This window comes from Hoplias malabaricus, chromosome 12, assembly GCF_029633855.1.
Source record: "Hoplias malabaricus isolate fHopMal1 chromosome 12, fHopMal1.hap1, whole genome shotgun sequence".
Taxonomy (NCBI): Eukaryota; Metazoa; Chordata; class Actinopteri; order Characiformes; family Erythrinidae; genus Hoplias; species Hoplias malabaricus.
In genome coordinates, this window is record NC_089811.1 from 9,590,800 (window position 1) to 9,618,349 (window position 27,550).

Genomic DNA, 27,550 nt, shown 5'->3' on the forward strand with positions numbered 1-27,550 from the left:
GTGTTGGCACTAAACATTGCTCTGTGCACATTTGTGCTCTTAAACATGACCCCTATCATATGTGTGTGTGAGGGCACTATAGAGCATTAACTGCTTCCTTCAGGGACTACAAAGCAGTTTGATTCTTCATCTCATGGGAGTTTCACTCCCTCTACAGACCGCGGATGCGTTTCCCGTAGATTTGCAAGCGTCCAATACCAGTGAGGAATAACCCGAGCTTCTGGAGTGTGGCGCAATTTGTTTTCAGATTCCATTCAAAACGGATGGGGCCTTGGGGGGTCTGTGGGTTTGTCACTGAGCCTGAGCGAATGCCCCTGTCCTGGTCCATCACCAGAAAAAAAGACCACCCCTTCACCATCTACGGATACAATATTTACTCATTTGCCGTGAGCGATGGCCGCGAGACCCCCTCATTCACCGGGCCTCGGGGGCTATGCATCTTTTGAAGCCCCACCTACTCTGACATTTACCCCCCACTTCCACAGAGAGAGAGACACACACACACACACCTCAGCATGCCTCTACACAGATGATCCATTTCAAACAGCATCAATTGCACATTACTCCAACACCCATGATGCATTGGGCCTCTTTAGCCAATCTCTTCCATATTTATCAGAACATGTGCGTGTCTTGTCGGAATCCCTCAAGCGAACCGATCAGGGTGATTGATTTTACAAGGGCCGTTATGTTAATGTGAGGTTGCGGAGTTCGCTGCTGTATTACAGAGGACCTAAACACCATTGATAAAAACATTAAAAGCTCATATTATAGAGTGGGAAATTTAACTGATTTGATAGATTTAAAGTGACATGTTATAAAAAAAAACGATGAAAAAATATACACTTTGTTCGGCGCATCTCCACATTAAAGTGTGAATCTGGAGCCCACCAACCCACACACTGTGAAACAAGACCACAGTCAGTTCTCTGTGTGCTCTGAGTGCAGAGACTTTAGAATCGCCCCGCCCCCTCGTCTGATCTGTCCAATCACAGCACGGCACCTGTGTTTGAGAGCGCTAAGACGATGTCTGTTGCTGAGTTGCAGGGTTCTGTTTGAGGCTCTTCTTTTCAGAGGTTCACTGAAACTGAAAATGCCAGCGCTTTGCCCGAGCTGCAGGGTTCCTCTGAGAGCACAAAGCGTCTAATGGGCCTTATTGATCGCCCAACATGAGCGAGTGACGGATGGCAAAATAAAACTCTCCCCCTCCCCCTCTCTGCTAACCTCTGATCAGCCTGAGCTCCATCTCACCAGCACCAGTCCTTATCACTTCCAACCATAAACCTCCACCTCCAGCCCCCACCCACTGCCCCACGAGTGCTAATGGACCATCTACATGTTTTACAGCGTTGTGTTGTGCTTTAACAGCGAGACGAGAGAGAGAGAGAGAGAGAGAGAGAGAGAGAGAGAGAGAGAGAATTATTATGTTCAGTTTTTGATGCAATTTGTCCACAAAGTAGCAGAATAAACAGAGACTGAAGTGGAGTTCCATCCAAGATTCATCACCAAAAAGCACCAACAGCTGCCTCTTGATGTTGCAGGGTCATGCGTCGTCATGGCGACAGCGATGCACTCTACCTTCATACAATGCACACCCCACAGTCTCCAGCACAGCATCATGACACTCAGCATTCAAACCATGACTCAGCTAGTGTACGGTAAGACACACACACAGACACACACACACACACACACACACACACAGAGAGAGAGAAAGAGAGAGAGCAGGAGAGAGAGAGAAAGAAAGAGAGATTGTATTGTAATTGAGATGATGGCTGGAACAACAGCCTGCAAAAGCCATTATGTTTGTTGTTGTGGAATCAGGCTTAATGTTATCAGATGAGGGAACAGTGCCAATTATAAATGTAGCCTCTCTCTCTTTCTCTTTCTCTCTCTCTTCTGCACTCATTCTCTTTCTCGATTTTCCTTGGCTGCTGATGCCTTTAATTTGAAAATCAAATTACTCGCATAGAATGCACACAAAACACCTACAGCATATGGTCTCTCTCTCTCTGTCTCTCTCTCTCTCTCAGATCAGGGCTGATTTTTCACAGTGGGTAGGTGCCAAAAATGCAGGTTTACATCCACAAAAGTGAACTCAATCATTCGTTGTCTGTAACCGCTTATTCAATTCAGGGTCGCGGTGGGACAAGAGCCTACCCGGAATGACTGGGCGCAAGGTGGGAACACACCCTGGAGGGGGCGCCCAGTCCTTCACAGGCTGACACACACACACACATTCGGACACATTTTTGAGTCGCCAATCCTCTTACCAACGTGTGTTTTTGGACTGTGGGAGGAAACTGGAGCACCCGAAGGAAACCCACGCAGACACAGAGAGAACACATCAAACTCCTCACAGACAGTCACCCGGAAGAAACCCACACAGACACAGGGAGAACACACCAAACTCCTCACAGACAGTCACCCGGAGGAAACCCACACAGACACAGGGAGAACACACCACACTCCTCACAGACAGTCACCCGGAAGAAACCCACACAGACACAGGGAGAACACACCACACTCCTCACAGACAGTCACCCGGAGGAAACCCACACAGACACAGGGAGAACACACCACACTCCTCACAGACAGTCACCCGGAGGAAACCAACGCAAACACAGGGAGAACACACCACACTCCTCACAGACAGTCACCCGGAGGAAACCCACGCAGACACAGGGAGAACACACCACACTCCTCACAGACAGTCACCCGGAGGAAACCCACGCAGACACAGAGAGAACACAGCAAACTCCTCACAGACAGTCACCCGGAGGAAACCCACGCAGACACAGGGAGAACACACCACACTCCTCACAGACAGTCACCCGGAGCAGGACTCGAACCCACAACCTCCAGGTCCAGTGCGACACTACTTGCTGTACGTAAACTATATTTAGTAAATATTATATAAGTCCTTTGAACAGTAAAAAAAAATTACAAATCCCCACTGTGAGGTCAAACTATACAATATTAACTGTGTTGGGAAAGGTTCGCTCATTCACTATTCAGCATACTGTCACCCTTCACATGTGTTCCCACTCTGCTCTGTGCAGTGCTGAGCAGGCTGTAGATCTGTGTGTTTATCCTCGTTCACCCCGAGCTCACATGACATTAACTTCCTCCGGTTTCATGCTAATGAAGGATCCGGTTCCCACCTAATAGCCCCTCGCTCTGGAGCCCGCAACAGAAATCAATGTCCAGTCTTTTCCATCTGCAGCCGGCTCTCGGGGAGGAGTGGACACTGCAGTGTCAGAGGCAGAAATCCATTAGAGCCAGAGATGGAGATAAGAGGTGGAGAAAGAGCGAGAGAAACAGAAAGAGGTGGCATTTATCACGCTGTCCAGGAGAGAGTGGACAGAGCTCTGGGACAGAGAGAAAGAAGAAAGGGGGAGACTAAAGAGGAGAGAAAAAGAGAGGGAACACGGGGCATTAATCAGCGCAGCGGTGGAGAAGGGACTCAGAAATGAGCCAAAACAGAAGGAAAGAGTAAGGATCGATGATGGGGGGCTGGGTTAGGACACGAGTGGGATTCAGAATAGTGTGCAGAGGGAGGAGAGACACAGGCGGTGCACATGTCCAAAAGTTTACAGACGTGCCGTAGTGACATAAGCTTCTTTATAAACGCATGGAATAGTCCACAGGTGTGAGTGACTGTGAGTGTATGAGTGTCTGGGTGAGTGTGTGAGTGACTAGGGAAGTGCACGAGTGTCTGTGTGAGTGGGTGAGTGACTGGGTGAATGTCTGGGTGAGTGTGTGAGGGACTAGGGGAGTGCACGAGTGTCTGTGTGAGTGACTGTATGAGTGACTGCGAGTGTGTGAGTGTCTAGGCGAGTGAGTGAGTGAGTGACTGTGTGAGTGTATGGGTGAGTGAGTGAGCGAATGAGTGTCTGGGTGAGTGTGTGAGTGTCTGGGCGAGTGAGTGAGTTAGTGACTGTGTGAGTGTATGGGTGAGTGAGTGTCTGGGTGAGTGTGTGAGATTGTCTGCACGAGTGAGTGAGTGACTGTGTGAGTGACTGAGTGTGAGGGACTAGGGGAGTGTGTGAGTGTCTGGGTGAGTGTGAGAGTGTCTGGGCGAGTGAGTGAGTGACTGTGTGAGTGACTGAGTGTGAGAGTGTCTGGGCGAGTGTGTGAGTGACTGTGTGAGTTACTGTGAGTGTGGAGTGTCTGGGTGAGTGAGTGAGTGACTGTAAGTGGGAGAGTGTCTGGGGGAGTGAGTGAGTGACTGAGTGTGGAGTGTCTGGGTGAGTGTAGGAGTGACTGTGAGTGGGAGAGTGTCTGGGTGAGTGAGTGAGTGACTGTGAGAGGGAGAGTGTCTGGGGGAGTGAGTGAGTGACTGAGTGTGGAGTGTCTGGGTGAGTGAGTGAGTGACTGTGAGTGGGAGAGTGTCTGGGGGAGTGAGTGAGTGACTGAGTGTGGAGTGTCTGGGTGAGTGTGTGAGTGACTGTGAGTGGGAGAGTGTCTGGGGGAGTGAATGAGTGAGTGACTGTGAGTGTGGAGTGTCTGGGTGAGTGTGTGAGTGACTGTGAGTGTGGAGTGTCTGGGTGAGTGTGTGAGTGACTGTGAGTGGGAGAGTGTCTGGGGGAGTGAGTGAGTGACTGAGTGTGGAGTGTCTGGGTGAGTGAGTGAGTGACTGTGAGTGGGAGAGTGTCTGGGGGAGTGAGTGAGTGACTGAGTGTGGAGTGTCTGGGTGAGTGTGTGAGTGACTGTGAGTGGGAGAGTGTCTGGGGGAGTGAATGAGTGAGTGACTGTGAGTGTGGAGTGTCTGGGTGAGTGTGTGAGTGACTGTGAGTGTGGAGTGTCTGGGTGAGTGTGTGAGTGACTGTGAGTGGGAGAGTGTCTGGGGGAGTGAGTGAGTGACTGTGTGAGTGACTGTGAGTGTGGAGTGTCTGGGTGAGTGTGTGAGAGACTGTGAGTGGGAGAGTGTCTGGGCGAGTGTGTGAGTGACTGTGAGTGTGGAGTGTCTGGGTGAGTGTGTGAGTGACTGTGAGTGGGAGAGTGTCTGGGGTAGTGAGTGAGTGACTGTGTGAGTGACTGTGAGTGTGGAGTGTCTGGGCGAGTGTGTGAGTGACTGTGAGTGTGGAGTGTCTGGGTGAGTGTGTGAGTGACTGTGAGTGGGAGAGTGTCTGGGCGAGTGTGTGAGTGACTGTGAGTGTGGAGTGTCTGGGTGAGTGTGTGAGTGACTGTGAGTGGGAGAGTGTCTGGGGTAGTGAGTGAGTGACTGTGTGAGTGACTGTGAGTGTGGAGAGTGTCTGGGCGAGTGTGTGAGTGACTGTGAGTGTGGAGTGTCTGGGTGAGTGAGTGAGTGACTGTGAGTGGGAGAGTGTCTGGGGGAGTGAGTGAGTGACTGAGTGTGGAGTGTCTGGGTGACTGTGTGAGTGACTGTGAGTGTGGAGTGTCTGGGTGAGTGTGTGAGTGACTGTGAGTGGGAGAGTGTCTGGGCGAGTGTGTGAGTGACTGTGAGTGTGGAGTGTCTGGGTGAGTGTGTGAGTGACTGTGAGTGGGAGAGTGTCTGGGGTAGCGAGTGAGTGACTGTGTGAGTGACTGTGAGTGTGGAGTGTCTGGGTGAGTGAGTGAGTGACTGTGAGTGGGAGAGTGTCTGGGGTAGTGAGTGAGTGACTGTGTGAGTGACTGTGAGTGTGGAGTGTCTGGGTGAGTGAGTGAGTGACTGTGAGTGGGAGAGTGTCTGGGGGAGTGAGTGAGTGACTGTGTGAGTGACTGTGAGTGGGAGAGTGTCTGGGTGAGTGTGTGAGTGACTGTGAGTGGGAGAGTGTCTGGGTGAGTGTGTGAGTGACTGTGAGTGGGAGAGTGTCTGGGGGAGTGAGTGAGTGACTGTAAGTGGGAGAGTGTCTGGGTGAGTGAGTGAGTGACTGTGTGAGTGACTGAGTGTGAGATTGTCTGGGCGAGTGAGTGTGTGAGTGACTGTGAGTGTGGAGTGTCTGTGTGTGTGTGTGAGTGACTGAGTGAGAGAGTGTCTGGGGGAGTGAGTGAGTGAGTGACTGTGTGGGAGAGTGTCTGGGGGAGTGAGTGAGTGAGTGACTGTGAGTGTGGAGTGTCTGGGTGAGTGTTTGAGTGACTGTGAGTGGGAGAGTGTCTGGGGGAGTGACTGAGTGTGAGATTGTCTGGGCGAGTGAGTGTGTGAGTGACTGTGTGAGTGACTGAGTGGGAGAATGTCTGGGTGAGTGTGTGAGTGACTGAGTGGGAGAGTGTCTGGGGGAGTGAGTGAGTGACTGTGTGAGTTACTGAGTGTGAGATTGTCTGGGCGAGTGAGTGTGTGAGTGACTGTGAGTGTAGAGTGTCTGTGTGTGTGTGTGAGTGACTGAGTGGGAGAGTGTCTGGGGGAGTGAGTGAGTGACTGTGGGAGAGTGTCTGGGGGAGTGAGTGAGTGAGTGACTGTGTGAGTGACTGTGAGTGTGGAGTGTCTGGGTGAGTGTGTGAGTGACTGTGAGTGGGGGAGTGTCTGGGGGAGTGAGTGAGTGACTGTGAGTGTGGAGTGTCTGGGGGAGTGAGTGAGTGACTGTGAGTGGGAGAGTGTCTGGGGGAGTGAGTGAGTGACTGAGTGTGGAGTGTCTGGGTGAGTGTGTGAGTGACTGTGAGTGTGGAGTGTCTGGGTGAGTGTGTGAGTGACTGTGAGTGTGGAGTGTCTGGGTGAGTGAGTGAGTGACTGTGAGTGGGAGAGTGTCTGGGGGAGTGAGTGAGTGACTGAGTGTGGAGTGTCTGGGTGAGTGTGTGAGTGACTGTGAGTGGGGGAGTGTCTGGGGGAGTGAGTGAGTGACTGTGTGAGTGACTGTGAGTGTGGAGTGTCTGGGTGAGTGAGTGAGTGGCTGTGAGTGGGAGAGTGTCTGGGGGAGTGAGTGAGTGACTGTGAGTGTGGAGTGTCTGGGTGAGTGTGTGAGTGACTGTAAGTGGGAGAGTGTCTGGGTGAGTGTGTGAGTGACTGTGAGTGGGAGAGTGTCTGGGAGAATGAGTGAGTGACTGTGTGAGTGACTGTGAGTGGGAGAGTGTCTGGGTGAGTGGGAGAGTGTCTGGGTGAGTGTGTGAGTGACTGTGTGAGTGACTGAATGTGAGAGTGTCTGGGTGAGTGTGTGAGTGACTGTGTGAGTGACTGTGAGTGTGGAGTGTCTGGGTGTGTGTGTGAGTGACTGAGTGGGAGAGTGTCTGGGGGAGTGAGTGAGTGATTGTGTAGGAGAGTGTCTGGGGGAGTGAGTGAGTGACTGTGTGGGAGAGTGTCTGGGGGAGTGAGTGAGTGACTGTGTGAGTGACTGAGTGTGAGATTGTCTGGGCGAGTGACTGTGTGAGTGTATGAGTGTCTGGGTGAGTGTGTGAGTGACTGTGTGAGTGTCTGTGTGAGTGTGTGAGTGACTGGGTGAATGTCTGGGTGAGTGTGTGAAGTACTAGGGTGAGTGTGTGAAGGACTAGGGGAGTGTGCAAGTGTCTGGGTGAGTCTGTGAGTGACTGTGTGAGAGACTGTGAGTGTGAGAGTGTCTGGGCGAGTGAGTGAGTGTCTGGGTGAGTGTGTGAGTGACAGTGTGTGTGAGTGACTGTGAGTGTCTGGGCAAGTGTGTGTGAGTGAATGAGTGTGAGAGTGTCTGGGTGAGTGTCTCGGTGAGTCTGGATGAGTGTGTGAGTGACTGGATGAGTGACTGCGAGTGTGTGAGTGTATGGGCGAGTGAGTGAGTGATTGTGTGAGTGTATGGGTGAGTGAGTGAGTGAGTGAGTGTCTGGGTGAGTGTGTGAGTGTCTGGGCGAGTGTGTAAGTGACTGTGTGAGTGAGAGATTGTCTGCGCGAGTGACTGAGTGACTGTGTGAGTGACTGAGTGTGAGATTGTCTGTGTGAGTGTGTGAATGACTGAGTGTGAGGGACTAGGGGAGTGTGTGAGTGTCTGGGTGAGTGTGTGAGTGTCTGGATGTGTGTGAGATTGACTTTGTGAGAGTGGATGTGTGTGTGAGTGACTGTGTTAGTGTGTGTCTAGGTGTGTGTGAACGAGTTTGTGAGGGACTAGGGGAGTGTGTGAGTGTATGGGGGAGTGTGTGAGGGACTAGGGGAGTGTGTGAGTGTATGGGGGAGTGTGTGAGGGACAAGTGGAGTGTGTAATTGTCTGTGTGTGTGTGTAAGTGAGTGTGTGAGTGACTGGGTGAAGTGGACAAGTCCTTGGTGAACTGAGCTAAAGGGGCTGTCACAGGAAACCATTCAGAATTAATTTAACAGATTCAGTGCTATTTTTACAGAGCAGATGATCGTACTCATTCCTCTCTACGCCATTATTATTTCCAACTGGTGCCTCATATAAATCCAGCCATTAGAGACTGAGGAAGTGAGCTGCCCTTCAGCAGCTAATGCCACACAGCGAGCTGCTATCAGTTCAGACTCAGCTGGAATTGAATCTGACAGAAAACGGCTCAAAAACGACTCCCACTAGACAATTACTTCCCATGTTCCACTCTTTCACCTACGACTGTCACACGTTCCATTTCCTAAAGCACCCGGCTTTCCCCACCGCTCTGTTTTACATTTCTACCCATTAACTAGCCACGGTCCTTTACATATTTATTTAAGAGATCATTTTCCACTGCTGTGACAAACCAATCATATCTGACCGCTCCCACCAGGGCCCGGTCACTACTCGTCTTATTCCTTCCTCTTTTCAGCTGCTCATACAATGGCTTTTGTTCAAAACATCCAGCTCCACAGGCACTAGAATGTACTTGCTTCAGCATTTAAGGTGGAAATGGAAATTCCAAGTGTGGTGTGTTCTCCCTGTGTCTGCGTGGGTTTCCTCCAGGTGCTCCGGTTTCCTCCCACAGTCCAAAAACACACGTTGGTAGGTGGATTGGCGACTCAAAAGTGACCGTAGGTGTGAGTGAATGTGTGAGTGTGTGTTGCCCTGTGAAGGACTGGCGCTCCCTCCAGGGTGTATTCCCGCCTTGCGCACAATGATTCCAGGTAGGCTCTAGACCCACCGCGACCCTGAACTGGATAAGCCCTTGGTTGTTTAGTGTCACACTTTGGCCGGTTTAATGTGTTCCTGCTTTGTTTTTGTTTACTTTTCTGGTTCCCTGTCATGTGATTGTCCCCCCCTCGTGTTTCTTGATTAGTTCCCAGGTGTTTCTTGTCTGTGGTGTCTTTTTAAAGCCCGTGTCTGTGGGTCTTTGTCTCCTGTCAGTCTTTTTTCATGGTACTTAGTCTCTAGATTTCCGTTTGTTCTGTGCTTAGTGTTTAGACTATGTTTTGACTCTATGTTCTGCTCATTTTTTCTATGTTTGGAGTTTAGCTTTCTGTGTTTAGCCCCTAGCCTCTGTGTTTGTTCTCCCTGTTCATGTTTTAGTCTTGTTTGTTCTCTCTCTGTATCTCTTGTCCAGTGTGTTTAGCCTCCTAGTCCTCTGTGTAGCCAGTGTCTTGTCCTTGTGTCTATCTCTGTTACAATTCCCAGGTTTTCTTATTTCTACTTGTAAATAAATCTTTTACTAAATCACTTACCTTCTTCCCTGTTCCTTGTCCCCAGCAGCCACATTGTGACAGCCCTGCCACTCTGTCCCAATACGTTCTCAGACCCTCGACCCCTAGTCAAAACAAAGAAGTAGGGCTAAGTGTTGAAATGGGATTAAGCCTTAGAGTTTTGGTAGGGGTTAGGCTTAGGGTTATGCCCTCATTTGAACTCATTGTAAATGAGTCTCAGACACAGATATGTTCCAGTGAAATGACGCTGCTCATCCTGTTGATTACTGTAAGAGGCATATGGACTTGTTTGCTCCGGGCCAGATCCACTTACTGTACTTTAATGGATACATTTAATGTGTTATTTCTGAGCAGCCAGTTAATGATGATGACTTAATAACTTTACAAGCATGATATGATGATGAAGTTTCGACTCATCACTTATTCCATCACATTAAGGAGCATGCAGGGTCTACAAATGACCTGTCACTGGAAATGACAGATGTCTAGTCAGAAAGCTGGAGCATACAACATCAATCTCATTACCTCACCCCCCACCCCACTCCAACCCCCTTGTAAGACTTAGAAGGCACAGTTATCAGCTGTGATAACAATTCTATTATTTGACCCTAACCTAACCTTATTTTTTATTATTGTTATGATTATTATTATTATATAGTGCCTTTCTAGACACCCAAGGATGCTTTACAATCAACACTGCTCAGACACCATTCCGTGCAACACTCAATCCACACACACACACTGGTGAGAAGCGGCAGCCAAATGTGCACAGCGTACTCTCGACCAGGAACGACCGTCCACCTGGAGGAATGCATCAGGCACTAGGGTTTCACCCAGGAAAGAGCGCCAATCCATATCTGGACACACACACATTCACTCCCCACATCTACAGACATTCATTCGCATACACACTCATTCAGTCACACACCAGGACAGTTCCATGTTTTTGGACTGTGGGAGGGAACCGGAGACTCCGGAGGAAACCCATGCTGACCCAGGGAGAACATGGAAACTCCACTCAGATGGGACTTGAACCCAAGACCCCAGCGCTGAGAGGCAAACGTTGTAACCAGCAAGCCACTGTTCCCTAACCAGCCGTAACCTTGCATAGGCTTTATAACATATTCCTAATCATTGAATAGCATTTATTACAAACAAAAATATATTAGGTTTAAATGCATTAAGTTTAAGTGAATGTAAAAAAAAACTTACTACGTCAAACATGTATTTTCCTTATGCTATTAATACAATTAATGAATTAATAAAATAAATTACTGCTTAATAAATGTTGTTAACTGCTTCTGAGTGTATTATAACACTGCTATTACGTAGATAGCAAACCATTACAAGTGTTTCCTTCATGTTCTGGTTATAGCTGGACAACAGAATACAAAACTTGAAAGAGGCACACACAAAGAATGCAAAGGTAATTGTAATATATATGTAATTACATTGAATAGTTTAGTTCATGTAAAATGTCAGTAGGAACGCTGCATTTCAAAGTGCGAAGCTGTTAGGAAATGAACCTCATCAAATGAGCGTAGATAGAAAGGGAAGTAAACTGAGTTGATATAAATTTGTAGTTACATAATATAACAACACAATGTAGTATATATGTTTTGTTATTACAATGTTATTACATTTACATAGTGCTATAGAACAGCACAGTAATAACACTACATAAAGTGTGAACCAGTCAACAAGAACACCATTTTACAGGTACAGACTGAGTGTAATAACTATGTAATTACTTTAAACAGTGCTGTAAAATGACAGTAATAACACTACACTGAAGCAGTATTTGTGCAGACCGGTTTTGTACACAGTTCAGATCTCAGCTTACACAGCTCCTCCCCATGCAAGCTCCCACAACCGTGGCGCTAATGAAATGTCAGCATCACCGCTTTGCCCTTTTCCTCTCGCACTAACACAAGCCTAACGACCTGCGGCCTCCAGCTCCCAGGCCTCCCTCCACCATCCCTCCGTCCTCATTTAGGAGACTCAGGGAAAGGCACAGGTCCTCCCCTCCTCTCTCTACCACAGTGCCGTAGCCCGGGGCAGAGGAAATTTGCTGCTCTTCCTCGCCAGGGTCCTTGAGGACTGCTACAAAGAGCAGGGAGAAGCTGAAAGCCTCAGTGATGTGTCCATCACTGCAGCTTCAGTGTCCCATGATGCACCCATTCACTCACTCACTCACTACACCTGCCTTTCTCTGTCTCAGTTTAACTCTATCACTGGAGTTTGTAAGATAAATCTTCACAGAATAAACTCTTATATTCTTAGGTACACACACACACACACACACACACACGCCATTCAGCCAAAACATTAAAACGTTGGCTCCACGTGTAATTTCCATTCTCTCAGCTCCACTGGGTGTAGAAGTGCACATTATAGTTCTAATATTATAGGTTGTATTTGCAGAACTGAGGCTCTGCAAACGTTGTAATCTCCCATTCACATGGGTCATTCTCAGCGCTGCAGTGACACTGACTTTGTGATGGTGTGTTTTTGTGCATTGTTCTGCTGCAAGTGGATTGGATTCATACGCGGACACGGGACACTAAGGGAACACAAACAGTGCTGAGCTACTGTCTCTGACTTCACATCTATGGAGGACCTACGAGGTAGAAGTGGACACATGGTTTTAAAAACTCCAGCAGCAACTGGTGTTTCTGATCCACTTGTGCCAGCACAGCATACCACACACTTTTCAGTTACAAAGCGTCCCTCCCACTTTTTTTTTAATCACACTTCCACTAAGCTCAACACGCTTGGAGGAGAACACTACACATCAGTAGCAAAGGAGCATTCTATGCACATTTATTTATTCATTCATTCATCCATCCATCCATTATCTGTAACCGCTTATCCAATTTAGGGTCGCGGGGGGTCCAGAGCCTACCTGGAATCATTGGGCACAAGGTGGGAATACACCCTGGAGGGGGCGCCAGTCCTTCACAGGACAACACACACACACACACATTCACTCACACCTACGGACACTTTTGAGTCGTCAATCCACCTACCAACGTGTGTTTTTGGACTGTGGGAAGAAACCGGAGCACCCGGAGGAAACCCACGCAGACACAGAGAGAACACACCAACTCCTCACAGACAGTCACCCAGAGCGGGAATCGAACCCACAACTTCCAGGTCCCTGGAGCTGTGTGACTGCGACACCTACCTGCTGCACCACCGTGCCGCCCACATTTCTTTTTAATATTTCATATTTCATAAAGTGCAGTAATAACAAAGATGTGAAGTTTTAAAATAATCAGTGCATATACTTCGAGCTATACATCTGCATTAGCATGACACTGATTAACTACAAGCTAACGGCATGTTCCTCCTCTACCGTAATTCCCCCTGTGTTGTAGGCATTACATGTTCAGTCCTGGATCTTATGAGTTCCAGGTTCTACCTTGCTCTGGTGGCGTAATGTAATTGCACTGTAGCTTTACATGTATCTTCATACGTTGTAATCTTATAACAAGCTTCATAGATCAGCTCCAGCTGCACCGTCTCCCCACAGCTTCCGTCAGGGCTCTCCTCCCACACCTTAATGAGCGCATTAGCATGATTCCCACCAAAGAGCCATTTCCCTAAAACGAGCAGGCTTACAGGAACCGGCCGCTCGTTCCATTACAGAAACGTTTAAATGCGCGTGTGGATATTTATGCCTTGAGATTCATGCCTCGGGAACCTATCCCCCACCAGATGAAAAACCAAGACAAAAGACGTGTGTTCCCAGGTGCCCGGGGCCCATTCGAACATGTCCCATGCAAGAAGACCTCATTAGACGGTAGGGAAGAAGCCCATACGTTCGTCACATGGTCCATGCAAATGTAGAACATTGGTAGCAGCAAATAAATAAAGAAATCTATCTTGCAGACACGTGGTATCAAATGGAATAACATCAGAGGGACGCTAATGTCGTCAGGCCCAATGCCAACAGTTTTAGAGAATGACCCACTTCCTTATGTTGAATGATATAACGAAAGGTTCACAGACCTTTCTGTAGTTGTGCTCAAGTTGCATTCACTTCGTTTCCTCTGTTCACAGAGCCGCTGCGTTTTAAAGATGGTGGCACCAGAGCCGGATAAAGTCATGGTTAATCCACTGTTTACAGCAGTTTCAGATTGTAGTGACATATGATTCACTTACATATTCACTTCAAGTTGTGAATCACAACTTTGTATGTTTTAAGATTTCAACGGCTCTGCACAAACTGAAACTGAGTCGATTCACTGAATCATTGGCCAAGAGTTCCTGACTCCTAGATGCTCAAAGAATCGGTTCTTTGGGAGTTGACTCCTAATCAGTAAATGGTTTTAGACATTATTTTGCCTGTTCTCACTGCGCAAAGAGGCGTTGGACAGCATCATGTATTTGGAACCATACTCTGAACATAACTTGGGATATTTGACAGCAACATCTGCCCCATGTTGCAGGAATGTGAGTTTATTGTTTTAAGATAAAAACAAAGAGTCGAATTCATTTTAAACCAAAATCTCGTCACACTGAAGAAAATAAAAACACACTTTCTTAACCTTAGTCTAGCAACATAGCGGCATATACATCTGTGTCTTATTTTTTTGTTTTGTAAATGCATAGCTTGTGGTCCTGGTACCAATGTTTTGTTTTTTTTTTTCCCTTGTCTCTTTGTAGCTTTGTAAGTTGGCCACCCTGGCTCTACACCATCAAATCCTCACAGCAAATTTTCCCAAGAGCTTGTCTAAAAAAGTAGAGGCTGTGGTTTCAGCTAACGACAATCTACTTCAAAGGGAAAACAAATGCTGGGCAAGCAGGTGTCTGAAAACTTCTGGCCATGGAGATCTGAAGGCGAGTGGGATCTTCTCATTTACAGTCACAGGAAAAGGTTAAGTCTGCCTCCCTCATACATGCTGGCATTTGCATGCTCGCTCTAATCCATGACCATCTGCATCAGCTTTGCACCAAAACACAAGAACGCATAGAAATGGAGCCATTAGAACAGATCTGTAAAGATTTCCATCTGCTTGGAAATGATGGAAATGATTTGGGGTTTTTGTTTTCAAAGCTGCGTGTCTTTCCTTATAAACGCACTCACTCTTAAAAGCGGAGAAGAAAGACGGAGATGAAATGTCATAGTGATGTTCTTATTCTCTGAAAGCGGTAAACGGTGCCTCATGTACATTGAGAAAATTTTGTATTTAAATGCAGTTAAGATTTTGAGAGCGAATGTATTTTTGGACATTGTTTGACAAAATAAGAGTCATGTAAAAATTTAACATAATTCTCTAGGTCACTGGGGTTCATGCAGACGGAACTAAAATCACTGCTGCACTGGTGAACAGACGTGATTTTTTTGTTTGTTAGTTTTTATTTAATTAGAAGGAGGTGTACCTCTATGATTTCACTCCCGTCCGAAAAGGTTTTAAATGTGGAGCTGTGGTTTACTCAGATGAGACTACTGTGACTTTTTTTTTAATTGATAATAAAAACAATCAGGCGAATAAAAGTACAGTACTGGTACATTATTGACACTAAAACTACAAACAGTGTAATGTACCTTTAAAAGCTACAGCAGTGGTGTTAAAGTACAGTTTTGTTCCCTAAAGAAGGAGAGGGGGATATCTGTAATCTTTCGTTAAAGAACTGTGTCAAATAAAAGTACATAATAAAAGCCCTGGAAATCAACACAATTTTAAAATCTACATTTATAGTAGAATAAGCTACAATTATGTTTCCTAATTAAAGGTACTGTATATGTTCCCTTGATGGTACAGTTTTTCTGATAAAGTGGGTTAATGTACTTTTCACTGCAATGCCTCTGTGAGTTTACTCCCATCTGAATATCATCACTGTCCAAACGAAAACATGTATCTCCATTTTTTACCATTTGAATTCAGCAGTTGTCTTTGTGAGAAATTTTCAAGCGAATGGATCAATAGAAATGCTTTAAAATTACGTGGAATTTGATATTTTTACATTAATTTCCATTGAAACTTAAGGTAATTTTCCTTCTCTTGTAAAGCACTTCTTTTTCTGAGACGGGACTAAAATCTGGACTGAGGTACGCTACTGAAGACTACACTATCCTCATGTTAAACCTATCGTGTCCTAATAGGGAATAAATGGGACTGAAATCACTAAGATACCCTAGTAATAATTACATTATTTTCATGTAAATCTGGCTGAATAGTTTTCGGCCGGGACTAAAATCACTGACGTACACTGGTTACATTTCCCTGCCTCCACATTTAAGGTCCCATCTGAACAGGACTGGGGTAGTTGGTGTGAACTGGGCCATGTGTCGACCTTGGGCCATTCTCGTCCACACCTGGCTCTGTCCCGCTTTTCTCAAATGCCATTGTTTTACCCGGCCTTTGTGGAGGTTGGACCGAAAGGCGTTGTTCTTAAAATTCAATAATTTCTGAGCATAATACGGAACAGAATGATGCCGCTCAGGAAGACCTTGGCGGTATTCGAGACCCATGCTCTTCACATACATTTGAATAGAGACTCAAATCCATACAATGCCCAAACAGCCTTGGAGCCCTGTTGCTCGTTGATAAAGGCATTCAAATGGTGCATTTATTTCATACCTTTGTGTTTCTGAGGAAAGCACAGTGAAGCAACACCTCTTTGCAGAGAAAAAAAATGCATGATTTACGGTCTTAAGAGCTCACTTCATTTGTACAACTTCTCCAACAGTGCCATCATATGTCTGTTCATGTAATTACAAATGACAGGATATAAGTAGCTTCTACCGCTTCTCTACCCCTCTAAGCTTTTACACTAGATGTTAGAACGTTTCTGTGAGGATTTGATGGCACTCAGCAACAAGAACATCCATGATTTCGGATCATAATTAATGTGCCTCAGTTTCTCCAGAGAATGCTCCAGGGTTTATAGCCCTCCAGCCGACACTTTGCATTGTGTGCAGTGAATTTAGACTCATTCTATTGGCCAGTGCTTGTCTATGGAGATTATAGACACAACATATGTCTGCAAAAATATATGTGCACCGTAAAGCAGCTAAATGCACCAATTAGGAGTGTCTGCACTCATTCGCTGCTCACGCAGATCCTTTGCAGTGCGGCAGTGCCATCTACAGGCTGAGCCAGGAACTGCACAAACTTCCAATATAACAATTTACAGTCTATATCTCTGCTTTTATCACACCAGCAAAAATGTTTACAGCCGTACATATTACGTTGGGGAAATCTGGGCTCTGTCCCACGCTGATGAATGTGCTGCTTTCAGAGACGGAGATTTATCTCAGCGATGAACCCCGAGATCTGCTGCTATACGAGCAGAGAGGGCACTTTAAAATGAGTTCATAAACATGGCTCAGGCTCTTAAAGTTCACTCAGGTGTGACTCATACACAGACGCCAAGCCAGGCCCCAGTTTTTATTAAATCTGAGGCTTTTGGCTTTATTATATTTATATTAATATACAAACCAATAAAATAGCACGGAGAAATGGATGAAAAAAAGGAAGACATGGATAATATGCACAGTCCCCTCACTCTCCAGAGATTTGTTTAGCTTTAATGCAAGGTTTTACCTTAAAATTACAGCATCAAAAGCATTGTTAAGCTCCACTGAGCTGTAATAGGGAGGGTGTAATCAGGACAGTGCTGTAAAAGTGAATTACACTCTGTAACTCCAGAGGGAGCCCAGCTGCACAAATGGCAAATCTTATTGTGGCTTTAAGAGACCAGTCAGTCATTTTCTCCCATTATTTTCCTTCACATACTGACAGTATTCTGGACTTTTTTTGTAAAACATGTCTGACCCCATGTGGGACAGTCTCGCACACTCACCCAGTCACTCACACGCTCACCCATTCATTCACGTGCTTGCACCTGCAGGCAGTCTCAGACACCCATTCATTCACATGTTTGCACCTCAGACAGTCTCAGGCACTCACCCATTCATTCACATGTTTGTACCCGCAGACAGTGTCAAACACTCACCCATTCATTCACAAACTTGCCCCTGCAGACAATCTGACACTCACCTGACCTGTTCATTCACACGCTTGCACCTGCAGACACTCACCCGTTCATTTACATGCTTGCCCCTGCACACCGTGTCAGACACTCAACCATTCATTCACATGATTGAACCTCGTGAAAAAAAACATGGCTGACCCCATGTGGGACAGTCTCGCACACTCACCTAGTCACTCACACGCTCACCCAGTCATTCAAAAACTTGCCCCTGCAGACAGTCTCAGACACTCATCCATTCATTCACGTTTGCACCTGCAGACAGTGTCAGACACTCACCCATTCATTCACAAAATTGCCCCTGCAGACAACCTGACACTCACCCAGTCATTCACATGTTTGCACCTGCAGACAGTCTCAGACACCCATCCATTCATTCACATGCAGACAGTGTCAGACACTCACCCATTCATTCACAAAATTGCCCCTGCAGACAACCTGACACTCACCCGTTCATTCACATGCTTGCAACTGCAGACCATGTCAGACACTCACCCAGTCATTCACATGTTTGCACCTGCAGACAGTCTCAGACACCCATCCATTCATTCACATGCAGACAGTCTCAGACACTCACCCATTCATTCACATGCTTGCCCCTGCAGACAGTCTCAGACACTCACCCAGTCATTCACATGTTTGCACCTGCAGACAGTGTCAGACACTAATCCAGTCACTCACACACTCACACCAGTGGGCAGTATCACACATCTACCAAGGTGTGTGTTTAGATTGTGGGTGGGACACCACTCTCCTCTCAAACAGTGACCAGGGCAGAGGATCCCACCCAGGACCCCGAGCCCCTGCAGATGTGGGGACCCTGTGAATTCCCAGCAGCTCCTGAGCTCAACCTTAGTGAAGGTAATTCAGAGCTGCACTGAGGGGGCTACAGTACAGTGCATTGCTTATTATGTAAAACAGTACAAAGACTCAGTGACAAGGAGAGAAAGAGTAATCCACTGTAATCCCATCTCCAGGCTTACCATGACAGACCCCCACTACAGTGACGGAGGCATTGTGGAGCTCCTCTTCTTCCTCCTCTGCTTTCACCATGGCAACCAGAGCAGCATCCACAAGGAGAACGCCAGCTACTCGTAAGAAATAAATGTTTATTTACTTTTAAAAACAACTGCTGTTGCCCAAGGAACATGAAATACGATTTGGTTTTGTTTCTCCTGTGTTCCCCCTACAGCTGCAGAGATTCATTCATTTATTAATTAATCCTTAACAAAGTTACATAGTTGAGTTTCTGAGTGCTAAGCTCAAAGTAGCAATGACAGAGGCCCTTTATGCAATTTGTATGTCTCAGGGGTGCAACACAATGATTTTGAAGCTGTAATTTTAAGGTAAAAATATTACCTAGTTTTTCTTTTAAAAAGCAGCAGAAAGAAAAACAGTCGCTGTCCAGTTAAAAACATGTATCTCCATTTTTGTAGGTTTTTATTTTAGCACATCATTTCAACACAGCAGCTGTCTTCACACTGTGTGAAAATGACATGAATAAATAAGTAAAATAAATGGGTGAAGGACTGGCGCTCCCTCCAGGGTGTATTCCTGCCTTGCGCCCATTGATTCCATGTAGTCTCCGGACCCACCGTGACCCTGAACTGGATGAGCCTTTACAGACAATGAATGGACCAATAGAAATGCTCCATAATAATTTAGAATAAAATCTTTTTACATTGACTTCCACTGAAATTTAAGAAGAGTTTTCCCCTTCTCTTGTAAAGTTACTATTTTGGGAGACACAGTTAACTGGACAGCCACTATATATAGATAAGAAAAAACAGAGGAGAATAATAATAAAAGTTCAAAGTTAAATGATTTCAGTGGATAATGAATAACATCATAAAACTTGATTCAACCACAGAACAACAGAAGTGTACACTGTAAAAGATGCCTGTCAATTATACAGTGAAAAACTGTAAAACAATGACAGTTAGTGACTGTAAACTCTAAAAAGGTTAAAAACAGTTTCTGTGACAGTGAAATACCATAAATACTTTTATCGGCAAGACACTTTACTGTAAAAAAAACACTGTTAAATGCACAACCCTGTCAGGAGCGAGGGGCGGATTGAGGGAGGCGGACGCACTCGCTAAAACACAGCTTTTTAATAAAGGAGAATAACAAAACAAAGATACATTAACATAACGAAAACAAACAGGGAGCTAACCAGGCTAAACTAAACAAGGGGAGCTAAACAGGGCAAACGGGACTGACAGACTAAAGAGAAAACGAAGGAACGAGAGAGGAAAAGAAACTACGACACGAAACAACGACTAGGGAAACAGACACGGAGAAACTGTGGAGACAGACGGACAGACTCGAAAACACGACCGACTAGACATGAGAAAGGAGAAATGAGAAATGTACGACAAACAGGACGTGACACAAGAGGGCTTAAATACAGACACAAATGAGAAACACCTGGACAGATAACGAGGACGGGTTAACACATGACACGGACGAGGAGGCGGAACAAAGGCGGAGACTCGAACATAAACAAAACATAGCCATGTGCTAAAAAGAGCACATGACCGGGTACAACAGACATGACGAGACGAAGGCGTGACAGATGCCCCCCCCCCCAAGAACGCGCAACTCCCGGGCGCGTACCCAGCAGGCACAGGACGTCAATTTGACGTCAGAAAGGCGTTGGTCTCTAACGTTGGACAGACGTTGAGTTTTAGTTGGAAATGAAAATCGGGTTGACGTCTAAACCCAACGTTGCCTTGACAACAAGCTTCAACGTTGGACAGACGTTGAATTTTTGTTGGAAATGAAATCGGGTTGACGTCATAGCCCGATGTTGCCTTGACAACAATTTTCAACGTTGGACAGACGTTGATTTTTAGTTGGAAATGAAAATCGGGTTGACGTCTAAACCCAACATTGATGTGATGTCAAGACTCAACGTTGGTTAGACGTTGAAATATGGTTAGTAATCAAAGTCAGATATTACTCAAAAATTAACGCCAGGATGACGTCAAACTCCAACGTTGTGTAGATGTTGATTTTTAGTTGGAAATGAAAATCGGGTTGACGTCTAAACTCAACATTAATGTGACGTCAAGACTCAACGTTGGTTAGACGTTGAAATATGGTTAGTAATCAAAGTCAGATATTACTCAAAAATTAACGTCAGGATGACGTCAAACTCCAACGTTGTGTAGATGTTGATTTTTAGTTGGAAATGAAAATCGGGTTGACGTCTAAACCCAACATTGATGTGACATCAAGACTCAACATAGGTTAGACGTTGAAATATGGTTAGTAATCAAAGTCAGATATTACTCAAAAATTAACGTCAGGATGACGTCAAACTCCAACGTTGTGTAGATGTTGATTTTTAGTTGGAAATGAAAATCGGGTTGACGTCTAAACCCAACATTTATGTGACGTCAAGACTCAACGTTGGTTAGACGTTGAAATATGGTTAGTAATCAAAGTCAGATATTACTCAAAAATTTACGTCAGGATGACGTCAAACTCCAATGTTGTGTAGATGTTGATTTTTAGTTGGAAATGAAAATCGGGTTGACGTCTAAACCCAACATTGATGTGACGTCAAGACTCACCGTTGGTTAGACGTTGAAATATGGTTAGTAATCAAAGTCAGATATTACTCAAAAATTTACGTCAGGATGACGTCAAACTCCAACGTTGTGTAGATGTTGATTTTTAGTTGGAAATGAAAATTCGGGTTGACGTCAAATCCCAACATTGGTGTGACATCAAGACTCAATGTAGTTTAGACATTGAATTATGGTTAGTAATCAAAGTCAGATATTACTCAAAAATTAACATTTGGGTGACGTCAAGCTCCAATGTTGTTTTAGTTTTAATGAAAATCGGGTCGACGTCTAAACCCAACACTGGTGTGACATAGAGCCTCAACACTACCGTATTTCACATTTACAGCATACTACTGTAATTAAATAATACAATACTTTACTGTAAAAACTGATTTACAGTAAATAACTGTCAGCTGAGCTCCCAGACAATTACTGTATTTTTACAGAAACATTAATGTATTTCAACTTTACAAAATACTACTGTAAATGAATAAAACTTAACTGTAAATATTGGGATTTACAGTAAATACCTGGCAACAGGGTTTCCAGCCAATTACTGCATTTGTACAGGAACAAGATTGTATTTAAAATTTACAGAATACTACTGTAATTGCATAATACAATGTTTTACTCTAAATATTTAAATGTACAGTAATATTTTCAGCAGAATTGCCAGCCATTTACTGCCTTTTTTCAGAAACAATACCTTTTTACAGAGGAACACTAATTACAAACAGTTTCTAAATTACATTCAATTCTTTATATGTACTGAACAATACCAGCATGTAATATTTTTGTATTAAGATTATAGTGTTACTATTAAATAAAAAAAAATCAAGTCTGCCAAGCATGAATACTTTAAAAATACTATAACCATAACATACACAAAAGAAGTCCAAATCTACATTCAGAATTAAAATCAGTAACACGCTTTATTAAAACTGAATATATGCAAAATGTGGACAAATTTCAAGTACTACATAACATGTTCAAATCATTTATTTTTTTACTTGAACTTAATATTTTTGCCCCTTATGATATTTGCTTTTTTTTTCCTAACCAAAAATACTTCACAATATCCAATTACATTATTGCCTTGATGAATTACAAGAAAGGTGCCCAAATCTTTATAGTAAAACATTACGTTATATCACGACTTTTGATCTTACCAGACAACACAAATAGTGACCGTAAAACATCATGAAAAATGTAATAAAAAATATGTAATCTGGATTGCTAAAACTTTGTATTTCAAATATCATCAGTGAACCCAACATGTTACTGACTTAGAGTCAGTTTTGTGTTGAACATGACCCTTTAAATACAAACCGGATTCCAAAAAAGTTGGGACACTAAACAAATTGTGAATAAAAACTGAATGCAATGATTTGGAGGTGCCAACATCTAATATTTTATTCAGAATATAACACAAATCACAGATCAAAAGTTTAAACTGAGATAATGTATCATTTTAAGGGAAAAATATGTTGTTTCAAAATTTCATGGCATCAACAAATCCCAAAAAAGTTGGGACAAGGCCATTTTTTACCACTGTGTGGCATCCCCCCTTCTTCTTACAACACTCAAAAGATGTCTGGGGACAGAGGAGACGTTGGGTAACACCATTCTGGTATCGCTGCACAACAAACATCTTTCTGCGCAACAATGGTGGAATTGGTGATCCTCTTACCATCTTGGCTTCAGAGAGACACTGACACCCTGAGAAGCTCTTTTTATACCCAATCAGGTTGTCAATTGACCTAATTAGTGTTAATTGGTCTTCCAGCTGTTTGTTATATGCTCAATTTCCTCCTTTTTGCCACTTATTGCTACTTGTCCCAACTTTGTTGGGATTTGTTGACACTGTGAAATTTTGAATGAACATATATTTTTTTAAAATGTTACATTTACTCAGATTAAACTTTTGATCTGTCATCTATGTTCTATTAAAAATAAAATATTGACATTTGCCATCTCCACATCATTGCATTCAGATTTTATTCACAATTTGTTTAGTGTCCCAACTTTTTTGGAATCCGGTTTGTAAATAAAATTTAATTCAAAGTCCATCAGTTTCTTTAAAGCAAGGATACACACGGATGCATGGTCCAGGACTTCTTGGTTGCTCTCTACGTTGACCACCCCTGGGGATTTGTACCAATGAGGCGTCTATAAAAATAAAAATTCCACAGTTAGTAACATAGCATGTGGAAATAAAGGTACAAAAAAGTTGCAATAAAAATTTTGTACACAAGAGGATACAGTAAGGGGAAGATCAGATGACATCATGGGCAAGACAATTTTTAAAACTAAACATAGCACAAAAATAAGGATATTTTTGTTTGGTAGATTATATCTTTGTTGTAACAATGTTTCTTGGCAATAAATCTTATACTGTTGGAATCATGTTAATTTCCCTTTGAAATGGTGCCACATTTATAAGGAACATGCATTTGTGGGATGAGCAGTAGAAATGAGTATGTGGGTTGTGCCAATGAAACATTAGCCCAATCCTCTCTGCCGATGTCGTTTGGTGAGTTGTGACTGGCTGACTGAAGTTTGAAGAAACAAGACATATTGGCAATTTAACAATGTATTCTTTTAACAAATAGGAGCTTCAGTAGCGTGTGGAAGAACCATAAACAGCCAAAACAGCCCAGGACTTTCTCTTCATGATGGTCACCATCCTGGTTACACACTGCTGGTCACACATGTGGTTGTGTTGGTCACTGTGGCATGAACAGCACTCCCAAGCTGATCCCACAAGTGTTCATTGGGGTTGAGGTCAGGAGCTAGCAGGCCATTCCATCCTCTCCACTACCAAATTCTGGAGGTAGTCTCTGATAAACACCGCTCTGTGGGGGCATGTGTTGTCATTTTGGAGGTTAGAGTTTGGTCCCAGACTGTGGAGATATGGGATTGCCACTGGTTGTAGAATTTCATCTCAATATCTTTTTCTGCATTGAGATTGCTTGCAATGACGATAAACCTCATTTTTCAAGTGAAGGAGATGCCACATCACACCATCACACAAAATCTACTGCTCATCTCACAAAAGCATGTTTAAAAGAGAAATTAACAGTAATGGTATAAGGTTTATTGGCAAGAAGCACTGTTACAACAAAGAAATAATCAACCAGACAAAAATTTTCTTACTTTTTGTGCTATGTTTATTTTTATTTTTCTGCAAGTAATCAGAGCAAATGAGTGAGGTAAAGGGTGAATTACATTAATAATTACAGTTAGATAATGCAGCATGTCCTATTTGGTGCTAAAAATAAACACTAATACTTTGACATTGTATTTTGTTATGGCTTTCATAATGTCATTTCGTATCATATATCTCCATTTCTTTTAGGCATATCGAGATATGAATTTTTGGTCATATCGCCCAGCCCTAGTTGTCGCTTGCTCACACTTTTTGTAGTGAAGACTGAGGATAGATATTAATACGAACTCAACAAAACCATTTTTTTCAAAAGTACTGCAATTTCAATTTGATACCTGATCTAAAAGTCATGTATACTGATATGCTATGCAATATTTCAATGTATCATAGTAATCAGAAAATCCTGTATTTGACCTTTAATTTCACATATCAAAAGCACAAATTTCAACTGCATCAAATAATTCCCACAATGACCCTAATTAGAATTAAATGGTTGCAACAGATGAATGAATGACAGTAAACAGTAACTGTCCTTCATAATAATTTCATAAAGAATTATCCAACAGAAACGGGTCAAAATATTAAAAAGCAATTACCTTCAGATAATTTTAGAATTTTTTAATCCATTTTCATACATGGGGTTTCTGCATCAGTAAAGTTATCATATTTCAAGGTTTTTATATATAATAATACTTTTAATTACAGGTAAGATAACATTAAATAGAGGCTAGTTTAATTTAGAGAAGGAAGTAAACAAGTAGAGAGAGAGAAAGAAAGAAATTTCCTGTCGATATTGGAAATTGAAATTTTAGTACAAGGTGAATAGGGCTGCCTTTCCAGAAATTAATGGAGGCTTGAGCAAACATAGGTCACTTGTCCTTCCACTGTCAGCAAATATCTTGCATTGGTCAAAAATTCCACTGTAATTAATTCAAATGTTAAACTTTTGTCATTCTGGAGTATCTTGCAATTATATATACATACCCAGAATAAACATCTGAGGACTCACAAGCAGGTTAAAGGTTTCAAAATCAGCAACTGTGGCACTTGCCTAAATGATGAGAATATAAATAATTTTAAGTCTTCAACATTTACCATTGCAGTTTTCAATGACATGTCAAATTAAAACCTATATGATATAGCCTAGGTCTAGTTTCAGTTTTCCTGTTTTAATGATACCTGTAAATGTGAGCCTTAAATGCAGCCAACTTCCTGAAAGTCATGGCACGACGAGACTCTCCACATTTAAAACATTTAGTACAGAGATATAAGATGTCATTTCATATGCATTACAAAAACCAACACACTACATTTGTGATCACAGAACTGGTAGCCAACATTTAGTATTTAGACACTTTAAATGCAATACTCTTAAACTCTGATAAACAATTAAAATGTACACTCTATATAAACTAAATAACAAAAATGGGAGTCTCAAATCAGATTTGGAATGGTATGGAGCCCCTAAAGGGACTGGGGGAAAAATTAAAAAAAGACTATTGATTTTGTGTTCCCTTGCAAACATTATTGCATTCCCTCGCAAATACATTGCGCTCCTTTGCAAATGTTTATGATACACAATTGTCTTTGTTACGGAGCCCCTAAAGGGACTGGGGAAAAAAAGACTTTGGCGTTCCTTCGCAAACACAATTGCGTTACCTCGCAAATACTTTGTGGGCTCCGTAGTACTGTGCTTGCTGTTGATTATGTGCTTGCTGTGCGTGTCAGATGAACTATGGAGCAGCTCGTTGAAATTTACTTTGATCTTGGACTGAAATATAAAGACATAGCATTTCTTCTCAACAGAGAACATGGATATGTTATTGGGGAGCACCAACTGAAACATTTGATGCTGTGTTGTTAATAGCTTAGCAAAGAGGATGAGAGAATTTAAAGTGCAAGCGCATGGACAAAGGTTACGTGAACAGTATAGAGATACAGACAATGAACACAGTTTCCAATCAGTGGGAGAGAAAGGAGAGTGAACACCTAAATAAATGTGTAGCTATTGGTAGTGTACTGGAGTAATGTGTGTGTGTGTAAACGTCAGTCAGAAAAGGGTATCCTGTTTTTACTGCAGCTTTATTTAAAAAAAAAAATAAATAAAATAAAACATTTTCCAGATAAAACGAAATGCATGGTGTAGCGACCGGCTCTAGCTCCACAGCCGTGTCTGGAGTCAGCGCGCTGAGCCACGTCTCTGTAAAAATTAGCCCGCAGTGTGCCCTGAGATCTCTGTGTTGCGCCTTACACCCTCCATCTTGTTATTGAATGACTGGATTTTTAAGAGTCTTTGCTAGGTAAAGGTTTTTCGTTAACATTCTTAGCTTGACCCCTACCCCAGTCAATAACAATAAAAAAAACACAGCCTTCCACACTTTTTCTTTCTTTCATGAAGCAGCCTACGTCTCATACACCTGTTACTATGGAAATACGGCGTTCTGACTAGAACTTTCAGGATGCTACATAACGTATATAAACCTGTTGCTGACAACTTCTGATGTTAGGCAGTTCCTTACAGATGTATACAGATGTATTCCTTACAGACGTCGCACTGGCACAAAACTGTGTGTTAGTAGAGATAAATAAATACATATATATCTGTTTCAAGTGGCTGGATTTCACTGGAAACTGCAGTGTCCTGATGTGTTGACTGAGCCACAAAGACAATTGTGTATCATAAAACATTTGCAAAGGAGCGCAATGTATTTGCGAGGGAACGCAAAATCAATAGTCTTTTTTTTTCCCCAGTCCCTTTAGGGGCTCCGTAGAATGGAGCTCAAAATTCTGCAGCAAAATACAGTAGCCTATAATTCTCAATACAGCACAAAGTAAAATCTATTTTACTCCCCCCATCTTGCACCTCATTCACACCTGACACTCCAAATATATATTAGCTAATAATCTGGAATGGAGTTTGTCTGTAGCTAACATTACATGTTTACAATGTCTACAACATCTACGTTTACAATTCTCTGTTATAATGAACGTAGCTAATTTTACCAAACTGACCAATATCAATGACCAGAATCCCTGTCCATCTCTATGTTTATATTTCCCTCCGTTCTCTTCTTTAAAAAGTATTACTCTGCTAGCTAACTAAAACTCGAATAGTACCCGCAAGAAGCCCAAAACTGGACTTTGAGTGTACAATTGTTTGTACAGTTAAATTATCGTTCTCTACTACGCTAAATATAAATAAATAATGCTACGACTGACCCGTACTTTCACCGGCAGCCTGTTTCAATGGAGCAGAACCCTCTCTTTCTTTTCTTCCCGCCTCTTCTCTCCTACCTTTCCCTCAGCCTCCTGCTTGTAAGCCGTCACAAAACTGGT

The 27,550-nt window shown here is 43.5% G+C and overlaps 1 long non-coding RNA gene across 1 annotated transcript; it reads right to left on the reverse strand.

Annotated features, from left to right (window-relative positions):
- Window positions 1-21,951: 21,951 nt before the first annotated feature.
- LOC136664119 (uncharacterized) lies at window positions 21,952-27,313 on the reverse strand. The gene is made up of 3 exons (XR_010795080.1): window positions 25,394-27,313; window positions 25,199-25,265; window positions 21,952-23,214 (listed from the first exon to the last, which is right to left on the reverse strand). It is a non-coding gene; the product is annotated as an uncharacterized lncRNA (long non-coding RNA).
- Between the last annotated feature and the right edge of the window lie 237 nt (window positions 27,314-27,550).